General features: G+C 45.3%; 1 pseudogene; it reads right to left on the reverse strand.

The window, feature by feature from the left end:
* Window positions 1–6,203: 6,203 nt before the first annotated feature.
* LOC101982773 overlaps window positions 6,204–7,357 on the reverse strand; it is a 16,703-nt pseudogene continuing 15,549 nt past the window's right edge.

Here is a 7,357-nt window from a genome sequence, read left to right on the forward strand (position 1 = left end):
TGTGTGTGTGTGTGTGTGTGTGTGTGTGTGTGTGTGTGTGTGTGTACAGGCACATGCATGGGGTGAGGATGGAGGGGTACCAATGGACAACTTCCACCATGGGGACTTGGGGATTGAACGCACATTGTCAAGTTTGGTGGCAAGCACTATTTCTTGCCTAGCTAGCGACCTTGCAAGTCCTGCTTTTGTTTCTGGGTTGTATAAAACATCTGATGTCTTGATCTCCGTGGGAAATTTGATCACCATCATGAGGGTAGAGCTGAGCCAATGGAGCGTCATCATTAACTGGTCCGTTTTCATGATGATACCGTTGGGGAATCAGATCCTTCTGCAGAGGATGGAGAGCAAAGCCTTTGAGAAGTGTGCACATCCTTCTGTCTTTCTGCGTTAGTTCAGTCTATTAATGTCTTCCGTTCTTCATGACATGACATCATGACATTTATGACATTTACCTTCCAAACACTAGGTCATTGGTTTTGCCCCCCCCCCTTTTTTTTTTTAAATTAAAGACAAGCTCTTGCTATGTAGCTCCTGCTGTCCTGGAACTTATGTAGACCAGGCTGGCCTCAAACTCACATAGCTCTGCCTTCCTCTGCCTCCTGATTGGTTAAGGCATGGCCACCACACCCCACTGGTCTTGCTTTGCTTGTAGCCTTGGAGGTTTTTCTTTTGAATTTTGTTGTGGTCATCTTGGCATTTTTCGTTTGTTTGGGAAAAACATTCCTGGACTTCTGTCCTTAGTCTGTTCTTTGTCCTTTGGTGCCCACTCCAGCTTCTCCCACTCCAGGGGAAGCCATCTTCTCAGTAGTTTTGTAAAGTTCAAGAGGTGTCTTGCTGGTTTGAATGGGAGCCTTTTCTACCTAGAAAGCCATTTATTTTGGCTCAAAAAACCCCACATGATTTATGGTTAATATTTTCCATTTGTTTTTGCATATTTTTCTTGGAGTAATTACCTAGATTTATATTTCCTAGACTGAACTTCTAATATTTTTATGTTTTTCTCTTAATGTCATTTTTTTAAAAAACTTGTGTGAGTGTGTGTGTGTGTGTGTGTGTGAGAGAGAGAGAGAGAGAGAGAGAGAGAGAGAATGAGTGTGTATATGTGTGTGTCACAGTGCATGTGTGGTCAGGGACTACTTGCAGGAGTCAGTTCTTATGTAGGTCCTGGGTTCTAACTGGTGTCATCAGATTTGGTGGCACACGGTTTTACTTACTGAATTCCCTCACCTGTTAGGAAGTTTCTTCAACATTTTCCAACTTTTATTTCTGCTGACATAGTATAATTTCTCAGCATCCTATTGTTTGGGGTAGTTGAATTTTTTGTTTGTTTTTGTTTTTACTCTTTTGGGGCCTGCCACTCAGTTTCTAAATAAATACACAGAGGCTTTTTTGTTTTGTTTTGGTTTTTCGAGGCAGGGTTTCTCTTGTAGACAAGCTGGCCGAGGCTTACTTTTTTTTTATTGTGAATGCCTGGCCTTAGTTTGGCTTCTTTCTAGCCAGCTTTTCTTAACTTATCCCATCTACCTTTTGCCTGTGGGCTTTTAGCTTTCTCTGCTTCTGTATTTCTTCCTTTCTTCCTTTCTTTTTTCTTTTTCTTTTTCTTTTTCTTTTTTTTGTTTGTTTTTCGAGACAAGGCTTCTCTGTAGCTTTGGAGTCTGTCCTGTAGCTAGCTCCTGTAGACCAGGCTGGCCTCAAACTCACAGAGATCCGCCTGCCTCTGCCTCCCCAGTGTTGGGATTAAAGGCGTGCGCCACCACCGCCCAGCTTTATATTTCTTTCTTTACTTTTTACTCCATGACTAGTCATGGGTAGCTGGTCCCTGATATCTTCTTCTCCTCCTTCTCTTGCTCCCCATCTTCTCTTCCCAGATTTCTCCTCCTATTTATTCTCTCTGCCTGCCAGCCCCACCTATCCTTTCTCCTGCCTTGCTATTGGCTGTTCAGCTCTTTATTAGACTAATCAGGTGTTTTATATGGGCAAAGTAACACAGTTTCACAGAGTTAAACAGACGCAAAGCGGTGGTACAGATCAGACAGCTGTCAAGAATGACAACAGACCAGATACAGTGATAGTGTACTCAAGGGTCCTAGCTTGTTGTCTGGAACCTTTGTTTAGGGTTTTAGGAGAAGGAGGGGCTGGTTGCTAAGGGATGTAATTTGGGTGGGTCTCTATTTTGATTGACAAGCACGGATTATGTAAACCTTTCCTCACTGTTCTGGTCCCTTCCCAAGATGCATCTGATTTGACTATATGCATCCCAAATTTGCATAGGTATAAGATGGTAAAGGAATTCTCCCTATGAGCTCACGCAGAGGACACAATTCCACATTATTGGCACACCACCAAAACCCGTCTAGGCTAGATGGTTCCTACCTCCCAGGCCTGGATGTGCCTAGAAACCAAACTGCAGGGAAGGAACTTTAGAGACCAGTTGCAGCAGCCGGCCTCCAGCACGGCCAGTGGCAGACGGAGGACCAGGGCGGGACTGGGGAGCTCTGGTCTGCGAGTCTGGCTCAGCATCCCCAGTACACAGTAGTGTTCCTTTTTGGCATACTTCAGCCTATCTTCCAAGTTATCAATCATCTTTTCTAATTTGGTACCCCTCTGTCAGCCAATTCCATACTGGTCTCTGCCTCCTTGGCTTCAAATCTTTATTTCTTCCTTGTGTTTGCTGTCTCTTTTTAAAAAGACTTATTTACCTTATTTTATATGTGTGTGTGTTTTACATATATGTGCATCAAGTTCAACCAGAAGAGGGCACCAGGTGCCCTGGAATTGGATGGTTGTGAGCTACTGAGTTGAGAATTGAACTCAGTCGTCTGCAAGAACAGTCACTGCTCCTCATTGCTGAGACAGGCCCCCAGCCCCTTTGTCTTCTTTTAAAGACTTCATCAGCAGTTCAAACATTTCAGGCTCAGCTCCATCAGTGTGGTGGTCTGAAAAAAAAAAATGGTCCCTACAGGGAATGGCACCATTAGGAGGCGTAGCCTTGCTGAAGGAAGTGTGTCACTGTAGGGGAACGGTTTGGGGGTCTTCTACACTCAAGCTATGCCCAGTGATACAGTTGCTTCTGCTGCTGTGGGTCAAGATGTAGCATCTCAGTGCCTTCTCCAGCACCATGTCTGCCTGCACCCCACCATGTCTCTCTGTGATGATAATGGACTAAACCTCTGAAACTGTAAGCCAGCCCCTCTTAAATATAAGAGTTGCTGTGGTCATCGTGTCTCCCTATAGCAAGAGAACACTGACTAAGACAGTCAGGTGTGCTCGTCTGTCTCCACACCCTGGGTCTCTGCCAGCTCAGCTCATTTCTCTGGGCACTGCAAATCTCCCCCAATGCCAGCTTCCAGGCCACCTCTTCACATGGCCTGGCTACTTAGCGTCTTCCCAGATTCCCTTCACCGTTCAGGTCTGGTTGTCAATCACGTTTAACCCTCTGGCTCTCATCAGCACCTTGTTCTGCATTCTCTGGCTTCGTGGCACAGGTACCTTAAACACAGCCCTCCTAGAGGGGAAAGCAGACCCTCCTCGTTTTGCTTTGTGTCTTCCCAACGAATGAAAACCAAAACCATAATCCCCATGCGTATTGCCTATTTGCATATTTGAAGGAAAATATATTTAATGTTTTGCCATTTTTGTTTGGTTTCTTGAGGGAGCATTGTTTGTTTGATTAGTAATTTTGCTTTTGTTTCCGAGACAGGATTTCTTCTAGTTGAGGCTGGTCTGGATTCACCACAGAGCCAGATTAGCTTTGAGCTCGCTGCTGTTGTGGAATACCCCTTTACACTGTGTGAAGGTGTGTCACTGGGACTGGGTTAATAAAACGCTAAATGACCAACAGTTAGGCAGGATTTTCAGGTCAGAGAGAACTCTGGGAAGAAGAAGGCAGAGTTGCTAGCCAGGCACAGAGGACACAGAACAGGCAGCGTGAACGGTTCAAAGCAAAGATAACAGAGCAGCATAAAAGAACATAGATTAAAAGATATGGGTTTATGGGCTGGAGAGATGGCTCATAGGTTAAGAGCACTGACTGCTCTTCCAGAGGTCCTGAGTTCAATATCACAGCATCTATGAGATCTGGTGCCATTTTCTGACATGCAAGCATACATGGAAGGAATGTTGTATACATAATAAATAAATCTTTAAAAATAAGATATGGGTTAATTTAAGTTATAAGAGCTAGTTAGGAATAAGCCTAAGCTATCTGCCAACCTATCATGATTAAATAAGAAGTCTCCATGTTGTGATTTGGGAGCTGGTTGATGGGATAGAGAAAGACTTCTATATGTGGCAATTCTCCTGCCTCAGCCGTGCTCAGTTTTGCTTGTTTTCTTTTTCGGCGAGGTTTCACTAGGTTACTTCAGTTGGGTTTGAACTCTTGGCTCAAAGGTTCCTCCTGCTTCAGCCTTTGAGTAACTGGAAACATCGGCCCTTGGCAGTGTGCCAAGCTTACTTCCAGTTTTATTGGACTTGATCCTACTTGGCCTGAATCCACATAGTCTCCTCTCACGTGCTCGGTTTACAAGTATTTTCACCATTCTCTGGCTTGCCTTCCTGTGTGTTATCTTTCATCCCATAAAAGCTTTTAATTTGGATGATGCCCGATATGTTTAGTTTGCCTTTGATCACTTACACTTTAGTTTCATGCATTAAACTCCATCAACTGAGCCAAGACCGTGAAGCTCTACTCCACACTTTCTGACAAAAACACCCAACACTAGCCGGGCGATGGTGGCGCACGCCTTTAATCCCAGCACTCGGGAGGCAGAGGCAGGCGGATCTCTGTGAGTTCGAGACCAGCCTGGTCTACAAGAGCTAGTTCCAGGACAGGCTCCAAAGCCACAGAGAAACCCTGTCTCGAAAAAGACCAAAAAGCAAAAAAAACAAACAAAAAAAACACCCAACACTTTGCTTGCACATCCACGTCCGTAATGCATTTTGGGATTTTTTGTTTGTTTGTTTGTTTGTTTGTTTGTTTGTTTGTTTTTACAGATAGGAAATGGGGGTCAAACTTAAAAGACTACCTTTAGGTTTATGTATTGTACCTCTATGGGTGCTTTGGCTACATGTGTGTGGGTGTCAGCAGAGGTCAGAAGAGGGTGTCTGATTCCCTAGGACTGGCATTGCAGAGTTGTGAGCTGTCATGTGGGTGCTGGGAACTGAACTCAGACCCTCTGTAAGAGCAGCAAGGGCTCTAACTGCTGAGCCCTCTCTCTCCCCAGATTTCTGCATGTGGCTGTTTCATGTCCCGAACCACCTGCTGAAGAACTAATATTTGCCCTGCTGAAGCTCGGCACTTTTTCCAAAATTGTCTGATAATTAAAGTAAAGATTTATGCCTGGATTCTCAATTTTATTCCATTGACTTACATAGATAGACAGATTAGATAATATGATGAGTATATATGTTTGCAGATATTTATCAATATACCAGTACCATCGTATCTTTATGGAATGTTTTGAAGTTAGGAAACGTGAGTTCTCCAACTTTGTTCTTAAATTTTTGGTTTGTTTGTTTTGTTTTTTTGAGACAGGGTTTCTTTGTGTAACAGCCCTAGCTGTCTTGGAACTAGCTCTGTAGACAGAGATCCGCCTTCCTCTGCCTCCCAAGTGCTAGGTGATGGGATTAAAGACATTATGTCACCGTCACACGAGGTTCTTAAATTTTTAAAAGATTTATCTTTTTTTTTTTTAGAAACTATTTAAAAGTTTATTTGACATTAAACCTTTCCCTTTGGGCTGCACATTAGTTCCTCAAAAGCAGACAGGTTTGTACTGATGGCAGCAACTAACAGGGTCCTGGTCAGGATCCACAGGAACCAATGAGGATGAATTCTTCGGGTGTGCTCCACCCAAAACCATTCTGGTGTAAGAGTGCGCTTGCTCGCAGTTCTCATTCCCCACGGCCGGCGTCTCCTCCTAGGAACTTGCTAATGGGAGTCCAATGGCCTTTATACCTTCTACCATAGAGAGGAGATGGTAGGCTGGAAACAGTTCTGCAGAGAGAGACCATGAGACATCCATTGTTATGGAGGGGGGAATGCCCAGGGTAACTAGTCACAATATGACAAGGGACCAGCAATACCTTTCTGGATATCAAGGCCAATGAAGAGGACCCCACAAGTCCTGTTCTTCTCAAAGGACAATATGTACAGGGAGGAAGATGGGAGAGTCTGGCCAGGTGTAGTGTACCCCCACTTTATCTCATTCAATCAGAAGATCAAACTGTCCAGCAGCTTTGAACTCAGCATTCACAGCCCCAGCCCACTCATCCAGCTCCGACTGCAGGACCTCTGGCACCTTCTTCTTTGGTTTCTCTTTCACACTTGAGGAGAGATATCAGGGAGTGTCTCTGGAACCCAGGGCTTCACAGGTACTTTGGGGACTACAATTAACTTTGACCACACAACAGGTGAGACTCCAGGAAAGTCTTCTCAGGTCCCTCAAAGCCAAAGAAGGATCGGGAGCCAGGAGTGGAGGTTGAGGCAGAACTGAGGCTCTCTGGCGGACTGTATGATCGTCTGACTTGCTGGGACATTTCCAAGTCTCTGGGGTCCAGCTCTCCCTTCCTGGAGTTAGACTCAGCATTCTGAGTGTACAGCCCTGGAGTGCTGGTGGGGGTACCAGGGACACTACAAGTGTTGAAGGGATCTTAGAGGGACCTTGAGAGGAGGGCTGTTTTCCCAAGATAAAAGAGATCCTAGATTCCTTCGAAGTGTGTGGACAACTGAGACCTCTACTGCATGAGCCACAATCTTCCAGACAATGGCCTTTCTGACTGGAGCCGCATGAGGTGTCTTCGGCCAAATTTCAGAAAAGATGTTGGAAGATCTGAGCCAGATTTCCGCTGGGACCTCTTTGAAGACTTAGTAAACGGAGTTCTGGGGCCAGACCACTGGAGGCCCCTCCGGACCGCGTTCACAGCTCCGACATGCCTATGATCAGGCTCATTCTCCACCACGGTTGCCCTATTTATCTATTTTTTTAAGACGTTTTATGTGTATGGGTGTTTTGCCTGCCTGCATGCATATCACATATATCACATGTATGCAATGCCTGAGGATGCCAGAAGAGGGCGACATGTCCTCTGGAATAGGAGTTATAGATGTTTGTGAGCAGGAACTAAATAAAAGTCCTTTGCTAGAGCAGCCAGTGTTCCTAATGCTGAGCCATCCCTCCAGCCGGTGTTCTGACCACTGAGCCATCCCTCCAGCCAGTGTTCCTACAGCTGAGTCGTCCCTCCAGACAGTGTTCTGACCGCTGAGCCAAACTCAGCACTCGGGAGGCAGAGGCAGGTGGATCTCTGTGAGTTCGAGACCAGCCTGGTCTACAGGGCTAGTTCCAGGACAGGCTCCAAA

This window comes from Microtus ochrogaster, unplaced genomic scaffold (assembly GCF_000317375.1).
Source record: "Microtus ochrogaster isolate Prairie Vole_2 unplaced genomic scaffold, MicOch1.0 UNK111, whole genome shotgun sequence".
Lineage (NCBI taxonomy): Eukaryota > Metazoa > Chordata > Mammalia > Rodentia > Cricetidae > Microtus > Microtus ochrogaster.